Source organism: Chaetura pelagica, unplaced genomic scaffold (assembly GCF_000747805.2).
Source record: "Chaetura pelagica isolate M959 unplaced genomic scaffold, ChaPel_1.0 scaffold222, whole genome shotgun sequence".
NCBI lineage: Eukaryota > Metazoa > Chordata > Aves > Apodiformes > Apodidae > Chaetura > Chaetura pelagica.
In genome coordinates, this window is record NW_009952711.1 from 3142313 (window position 1) to 3151590 (window position 9278).

Here is a 9278-nt window from a genome sequence, read left to right on the forward strand (position 1 = left end):
TCCCATACCTTCAGAGCACAGCTTCCTCCCCTCCCCCCTCAGCCAGCTTTCCCGCCCTCCCTCCTCCCCTTCCCCCCAGCCGTTTGTATTTCATGTTAACACCTAACTGAAATTACAGTTCATCGTTGAAATAATCGTGCTCCACCTTTTTTTTTATTATGAAACAAGAGTAACAGGATTCATTCATTCTTCCTTGCTTTTCTGGTGAATAAGCAGACCTGCTGGTCAGGAAGAGCAATTTTCTGCTATGCCATTTGGAAAAATTTCTAATACATTGGCAGTGTGTATTGTCCAAAGTGATGAGACTTTTGTTTCTAAAAATAATCAGCAACAACTTCCAATCAGCTTTGCTGTGCATTTAACTTCAGTTTAGCAGCAAAGCAGAGTTGTTTGATCAATGTGTCTTTTAAAATAAAACCAAAAAAAAGAAATGTAGGAAAGAGAATATAATTTTGGGTAGCTTCAAGGAATTTTTTTTTTTAGGAGTCTCTCTATTTTCTATTTTTTTAATACTAAAATACAGACAAAATTACAGGTAGTTTTAAATTCCATGTGTTTGAGCTCTTTAAAAAATATATAGAAATTATTCCTTTTCCAGTAGATTGAACTGAAAGATATTTATATGTTGAAGCTTGCAGCAAGCTCTATAAAACATATTCTAATTACCTAGAGTGATGTTGCTTTCACATTTGATTAAGGCTCAAGGAGAATACAAATTCTTTTGCATTTACCCATTTTTTTTTCTCTCCAGTAGTCTCTGGTGGGCAGTTTGTTTCAGAAGAGATTGTTTTTCGTTTAGTTTACAGGTGCTGTTTTCATATGTGAATTTGGTAGGTAAGTTATAAAGACCAGGCACTTCTGTTATTTTCTTTAGCTGTTGCCTGTACACATTAATATTCAGTGTGATTGAGGGTTTTATTCCACCACCCCTGGCTGCTTTTGCAATCAATAGCAGTTTCCATTTATTTTTTTTCTGGCTTTCTAAGTTTTCTGTTTCACACTGATACTTAACTCCAGCTATGTCATGCTTTTCATAGAATGTAATAATAGTTCATGATGACAGTGGCAATTAGAGCTGGTTTACTTCTTAGAGATGTTGAACATCCATTAATCCTGTTGATGTTGGTTAGAGATTTTCAAAAGCTCTCAAAAATCAGGCTGCACTATTTTGACATCAAACTTATATCTTAGTTGGTAATGCTTTTTTTGTGTACAATTGTTCTGTATGTTTCTGTATAACACTTTCCTTGGTTCATCAGCTTCCAGTTCTTGTTGAACCTGAGTATTTTCTGCTTAATATTTTTAAAAATATTGCCGGAGTTATAGGAAATATTACAAATGAAAAGATATTATTAGTTTTTATTACACTAGACATGTCACTAGACATTTTGCTTGAGAATGACGTGAAATTTATAGTTTGCTAGTATGTATAAGTCTGAAAAGGGGCCTGCAATGCATAAAAGAAATAGATTCCAAGAAAACTGCAGGAAATTATAAAAATTTTGCCTGTATTTTTAAAAGAAGATCTATGTCTTTTGGGTTGTCTCTTGACAAAAACAAAACAAATCTTTAGTAAGCCAGGACAAAAGTACAGATGACCAAGCTCACTGTTCTATTACTTCATTGAAGAATGTTTTCACTTCTTTCTGTTTCCCCCCAGGATATCTCTAATTGGAGTATGAGAGGTCTCTGAAAAGTTTTGAGGAATATATTTAGCATGTCTTGTATTCCCTAATCATTTATGCATATATGCTCCTCATATGAACTGAACTAATACTGCTGACACCCTCAGAGGCCAGAAGTTTTCTGTCAGAGGTAGCATGACAAATCTATCTTCTGTAGGTACTGATAAGAGGTACTATAACCTTTTGTATGTCATAGAATATGATGTTGTCAACCCTAATTTGATTTTTATCAGTTACAACAGTCCTCTAAACAAATTAGTTAATACCATCAGGCCCATTTTTTAACCAGTGCAACTGTAGCTGCATGGGATTGCTGGTCACAGAGAAATTGCCACTCCTCTTAAAATTACATATTTAAATAGAAATCTTCCCTGTAGGCCAAGCTTGAGGTATCCAGCCTATGGTGAGTCGCTAATTTGACACTGGTTTTCACTTGGTACAGGTATCTATTATTTATTTTCCTAGGACTCGAAAGAGAGGTCTTTTCAACTGCAGTGGGATGTCTCAGCAGTTTATTCAGCATTTCAATCAGAGTTGGTACTTTTCTGTTCAGATAGTTGTACAAAGCCTACCACATTTTTCTCTTTCCACCACAAGAAATTATCTGTTGAGTTGGCATTGAATATACCCCACTTACACCTTCTTGTCCAACCCTACCCTGGCAGAAAGTTTTAGAAATAACCCATAATTGAAAAAAAAAAGCATGGTGTTTATCCCTAATCTTGATACTAACTTCCAGATTTTTAGCACAAACAAAGATTCTAACAATTGACCATGATTTGTAAAAATTGTGCTTTAATCCTGCTATAGTGACTGTAGGAATGAATGTCTTCAGAGTACTTCAGACATATTAGCATCCATTATAATTTCTTGTAGTCATGTTTCAATTCTTTCTCGGTAAAAAAAAAAAGTGATGAATGACCTTCACTGCATGATATCCCTACAGCTCAACACCCTGAGCTGAGGAGGAGCTCAAGATTCAGGCTCTGACCACCTGTGTGAGAAGCTGTGACTGCACAGTGGCCAGGATAGCTACTCAATAGTTTCCTGGCCTTTGATACTGCAGCTGTGATACATTGTCCTGTAGCAGTCACATGAGAGCTTTTCCTCTAGATCTTCTGATGCCTGGTTTTCAGTTTTCCTAATGGTTTCTTCACAGACTGTCAGTTACTTAAGTAGCTTAAGTAAAACACACAGTTCCTATACTTAAATTACGCATCTTCAAAATGATGTGAAATTATAATTCTGGATTCCACGTCTAGTATCTTTATTTTCTCCTTCATATCTCTGGTTGTTCCAAAAATCTTGGAGAGTATGTTAAAGCATAGTTTTTAGTAAGAAAAATAATTAAGCCTTTTATTCTTTAGTTTTGTTTTCCATACTAAATGCAGTAACTGAGGAGCTCCATGTTTCTCAGAAATGAGGATGGGAGTCACAGGGTTGGGGAAAAGTACCAGTTCTGTTTTGCTACATACTGTGGCTGTGGGAGCTCTTTCCTGCTGTACCTTATTTAGCTGCTGTGTACACTGAGCTGATATGCTTATTGTTTAATTTCACAACATTATATGGATGCCTGGCAAGCTAGGAACTTGCTATGCTTTCTACATGATATGCATCTAAGGACTTACAAGGACTTGTTTTTTGTATGTAATCTGAATCTCAGAAGTTCAATTCTGTTATTTTTAGCATATTTGTAAGAGAGGGAACTTTCCCATCAGTCTGTCACTGGAGCTGTGGGATGAACTAATTGGTGGGATCAGTATTTCTAAGGGAAGATGGAAAAATCACCGTTATGTCTTTTGCCTTAATGTGATGAACAATGTAAAGTGAAGAGTAACAAGACAGTCAAGCCTTGTGTTTTAAAATAGCTGCTGAATTGTCTGCCTCAAGGCATGAGTATGCTGAAGACTCCATTTTAAAAGACTGTACTGAATTCTTAACATGTTGACTGTGCGCTTGACATACAAGTAAGCATTTGAGCCTTTCTCTAATCTCTTTGTACAAGAAGATAAAGGATGCTTGGAGAACTGTATCAGTAAGACTGTATATACAAAGCTCATAATGCTAACTCTTCTGTCCTTCAAGCTTCTGCCTTCGTATCCCTGTCTGCTCAATCCACTGCACACATTTTCTGAGTCAAACTAGCATAAGCTAAGGAGGTGAGAAAAGTCTTCAGTTTCCTACATAGAAGAACCACTAGTCAGGGTAAGTAAGAATTTTTCTAGTTAGAGGAGAAATCTTTTACTACGTCAGTAACTTATGACAGACTGCAGAGACTTAGGAAATTAATTAAGCAGTAGGTGTTCCTCATGCAGTTGTTAGAAAGAGATTTCAAGTGATAAAGGTTCAGTACAAAAATAAAATCTTGAGACTGTGGTCAAGAACTGGTAATAAAAAAGTTAGATTATCAAAGTGCTGCTTTACTCTGGGAATAGCAGTGTCTACACTGTGAACAATGTCTACAAGAACATGAAACATTAGCCAGTAATAGATCTTTTGTAGATGAGCTACAGATTCTGTATGTCGTATCATGTACCCTTCCCTACAGTTTTCAACACAGGTATCTGCAAGATGTGGCAGAGCCACTTTCCATAACTGGAATAATGATTTCTTTGAGGATTGTAATTTCTCTTCAAGAGGACCTAAATACTGATAGTGGCCATCTTTAACAAAAAACCCTCTTCCTTCAGGTGCTTTAGTTATCACTCATTCAATATTGCTGCTTCCTTATTATTAGACATTTTTTACTTCATATGTTGCTTGAGCTAAATAAAATTTTTGCAAAGAACCGTTGAGCAATGTAACTGTAGGTAAGGCCTTGTTCTGAATGTAGAACTTACACTGAAGGAGGCTAGTCTTATCAGAAGCTAAGCACAAAGTTGATGTTATAAAACATAATCCTTTTGTCCTAAAACTACTTCACAATGCATGCATGAAACAAAAAAAAAAATGGAAGTGAGCACACACTTGAGACTTTTTGGGGAGACACTGGTCCAGGTTCAAAGAACATAAGGAGAACAGGCTTTTCAGCACTGTGCAGCTGGTCCTGAGCTGCTGAGGAGACTATAGGAAGTATTTCAGGCTATGTCAGAAGTAGTATTGGAAAATGGGGTCTCTTTTGAGTTTAGGGGAAGGACTGCATGGGAGTCTCAGAAGAAAATTGAAGTACTTCTGAAAACTGAGTGAAGGAAGCTGTTTCACCTCCTTGTCAGTGATCACTTTGAAATGTCAGATAAAAATAGGGAAAAACTGAGGAAGGTACTGTGAGGATTCATTCTTAAAGAAGAATTCTCTGTCATCTGGCCTCAGCTGATTTTGGTAAGACACTTTACCTTCAAAAGACCTGTTTGAGCATTCTTCAATGTGTGTTGGCTCACGATACAGAGAAGTACAGCAGACAGAGTAACCAGTATTTAAGGTTTATCTTAAACTGGGTTTTCAGCGGAGCTGACCTTAGCCTATGCTTGCTCTGTACTCAGTGGGTAAAGAGAAGGGAGAAGGCTCATTGGAAGGACTGCTCCTAATAGCAAAATCCTCTAAGATCTGAAATTAGCCTTCATGTTCAAATCCTACACAGATTGTGATTATAGTCTCCCATACACTAGTCAGATGAATGGCCATTTGTAAGGAAGACTAAGGAAGAGCTTGCATTTCACAGAATGACTGAAGACATCATTTGCAGGAGTAGCAATAGCTACTATAAATCTCACTGCAAGTAATTTAGAAGCTTGAGGTTTCTCATGCTGTACTATCAAGCTAGTGTTCAGTGAACTAAAAAAAAAACCCAGAAAACTAAATAAATTCTTGAAGCTGCAGTGTGTGTGAGAAGAGCCAAAAAAAAGGCTGAGCTGCATGCATTTCCCCTGCCCTAACAATCATAGTATCCATAGTAATCTTTTAGACCACAGCAAACTAAATGGTACAACTTTTAGTGTACTTTAAATGGTACATTGTGATTTGCTAAAAAATATGAAAATACTGCAAGCATGTGTATTGAATCCTTTTAAACTCAAGTAGGAGGTTATGTGTTGGATGGAAGGGGTTCAGCTGGTGCCTTGAACAAAACTATAAAAATGTTTCAATTGTTTGTTAATAGGTAGCAGAAAAACTGAATATATGCTGACTGATTATTTCCAGCCTAGTGATAAAAGTCACATCTCCTTAGGAGAAAAAAAAATCGATTTTTGAAGAGTTTTTCATTATTTCTTCATAGCTAGTAGGTGTTTCACTATGTAGGTATTTCAGTTTTTTAATGTGGTATACATGAAAACGTTGAGGCATATTCACAGTCAGTGTTTATTTCTATCCTTTGCAGTTGAAGTATCCTTGAAGGTGTTAGAGCAATTAAAAGTTATTTCTGTAAGTTGATGAGGGTTTTACAGTTATTTTTTTAAGATCTCTGAGGGTGATAAAGATGAGGGTCATAGGCAAATGCAGTTTAGCTGCTGCTTATATATTCTTTGCAATGTATGAAATTACTCTTTTTATGCTATTCTGAACTTTAAAATAGTCTGCTTCTCTATGAGGTTATCTGCAATGTCGTGCATTCATAAGTAAGTTCCAAAAAAGAATTGAAGAGACTTCTTTGGTCACATGTATGATCCTGGCAAGAAAGCTAGGAATCTTAAGTAAAATGTATTAACTCGCAAACATTTCATGTTACAGTTGAATTGATATACAGCTAACAGGGATTTTTTGCATAAGGAGTGTTATCTATTGAGATTTGGTTATTTCCACATGTGTTCTAGAAATGATGAGAAATAATGTTCTGTTTTCATAGAATAATTCTTACAAAGTCATAAACAATATAGGCCTTATTTGTATCCGTTTTAAAAGCATTATCAGAAGGAATGTTCTCTAGGATGAAATTATTTGAGCAGATTTCCTGATTTTGATAAGGCTGGGTTTAGTTACAAGTATATGAGTTTTGTGAATAGTTAAAAAAACAGAAACAGTAAAAGTGATTGTAAATGCCTTTTAAACTAATAAGGTGAAGCTTAGAGTAATTGGATTGTGTATTTGCAAGCAGTAGGATTTATATTTAAGAGACAGGAGTAGATGATATGTAAGGGGAAGTGCTTTTGCTTTGGAAAATAAATTCCATGAGATTCTGTTCCTTCTTTCTTCATGTTTGTCCTTTTTTGCCCATGAAAGAAAATGACTGTCCTGGATATCTCTTCACTAGCTCATTTGTCTTGGGTTTTGATAGGTTGTGCAAAGAAAAACTTACAAAGGTATATTTGATCAACCTTAAGAAAGAACTTTTGGAGGAATTCATAAGTGTTAATTAGCATTTTCATGTAGGATAGCCATAGGGATATTTTTGGTACATTCAGAATTATTATTTTTTTTCCCTCAATTGTCTGGGTTGTACTCAAGTAATCATCTTGATGCCAATTATCAAAAATAGTAATTTATCTGCATACGACCATTAAGACTTCTAATAAAAAGGTAATGCTGATTTTTGCCAGTTATCATTATTATTCAAATAGCATGGAATAAGTACAGTGATTAATATACTGCTTCTTTTTTATTTCAGATTTCTCAGGGGACAAAATTTTGCTTATTCATACCTTCTACTGTGGCAAAAATGGATTATTTTCCTCACCAAAAACCAGCAGCATAATGCCCATCTGACACATGCCTCAAGGAACTCCTATTTAAAGTCTGTTGTAAGTAAGTCAAATTAAAAACTTGCTTAAAGGTAGCTTTAATCAGCTGTGTATCTATTTACAGTTCAAGAATAAGCAGTCTTAACAGGATAACTAATCTTAGCAGTCTGGCTTTTCAACAGCAGCTGTTTGCTTTTGAATGAAAGTATAGGAGAAAATAACTAGCTGTAGAGCAGAGGTTGAGGTTGGGCCGTTTCCTGACCCCTGCGTGCCCATGTGTCACACCTGAGTGTTCTGTTCCTCCCTCCACACCCTCATAAAATTACTTGTGATACCTTGCAGATCAGGAGCTGAGGGGTTATGCATGAATAACATGATCAAAAAGATTATCTGCATTGGAAATTAAGCCTGAGGTGCCTGTTGCTATGGCAATTAATTTTGGAATTCGCAGTGTAGAAATAGGGGGCTAAAAACTCCAAATGTAAGAAGCAGCAAGTGGTTAAGCTGGTCTGCATTGTGTTGGTTGCTGAGCTGCATGCATTTCACAGTTCTAGGTGTTTCGTTTTCAGGCTACACAAATTTGAATAAAATTAATGAAACTCCACATTATATTTTTATATCCAATAATGATTGTTCAGACATCTTGCTTTTTACATACCAAAGTAAATTTTATGCATGCAGAGTAGGAGAGATATCTTTTTATGACAAAAAACTGTGTTAAGATTAGAGTTTTAGCCAGCATACCTTCTTTATTGGAAGGATGGCATTTGAAGGAACACGTTTCAATATTTGGAAACAATATCTTCTTTCAGATTCTTCTTATAGATGAGAAAAATAAGGAAAAAATTCTCAATGAGGAAAAAATCTAGCTTGTTCATATTGCCTCTCTAGCAATATATTCTACTGGAGGAAATGGACAGTACTCAATGAAACTGTACATTTAATAAGAGGCCTCAGATTAATATCTGAAACAATAATTGTTGTATTTCCAATACTGTATAATACTGCCTACTTTATCACTGTCCCAGATAAAAGAATAATTGATACTTGAATTTGATTTAAAATGGGGCTCTTTGTTTTAGTGCAATTCCAATTTTATCAGTGATGTTACATTTATTTCTTGCACTACTGCTTTCTGTCAGAAAACAATTATGACCCTTGTGAATGAAATCTGGGAAACATTGCAATTGTCTTACGTTCATTCTCTTTTTCTGTTGTCCTGTATGAAAGAAGAAGCAATATAGCAATGCTTTTTTTTTTTTTTTTTCTTTAATCCTGAAAAAATACTAAGGGACTGGTATTCTCAACTTTTAATTTCTACTTTCTTTTATCTTAGCCTTCAATTGTAGGTTATTTAGACTCTAATTCTTAAATAAATCATCCCAAAATATGGTTTAATAGTGTCTTTTATCAATATTTCTAGCTTCAAATAAATAAAATAAATAAGCAAATAGTAGACCATTTAAATGAACAGCATTTCTGAAAATTAAAACATAAGTGTTGTCACGATCCGTGACCTATTATATCTCCTTATTGGAGTGTATTAACTTATCAGGATTTGCTGAGAGATCCACACGTGGGTATCGCCTCACACAGAGGATACAGGAACTTATGTCCCGACTTTTTTGAGTGAATAACTCGCTCAGTGCTTACTAAATTTCTAACAACAGCAAGGTTTATTGTGGGGAAAACAAAGCAATTTGGGGCAGGAGGTTCAAAAGGAGTGGTTATAACACATTAAACATATATGGGTACACCTTAGTTACACATCTTATTCAAGTGCTGGAAGGAGAGGGGAGGGATATGCCCGAATGGCTGGATTATATTTTCCCCTATAAGCTGGGGTAGCCGGAATTGTCTCACCACGGCAGTGCAGGTAGGATGAGCTGGGTAGCAAAGAAGCTGCGGGCACTCCAAGCGCAGGTCGCCCCCCCCCCCCCGTAGCTGCTGCACAGCTGTTTGCAGACCCTGGAAACGCGGC

The 9278-nt window shown here is 36.0% G+C and overlaps 1 protein-coding gene across 1 annotated transcript in view; it reads left to right on the forward strand.

The window, feature by feature from the left end:
• The window catches only part of OTUD7A (OTU deubiquitinase 7A), an 82682-nt gene that overhangs the window by 10114 nt on the left and 63290 nt on the right, over positions 1-9278 (forward strand). Inside the window, exon 3 of the mRNA XM_009994396.1 lies at positions 7225-7357. The gene's annotated coding sequence lies outside the window, so the exon portion shown is untranslated. The remainder of the gene's footprint in view (positions 1-7224; positions 7358-9278) is intronic.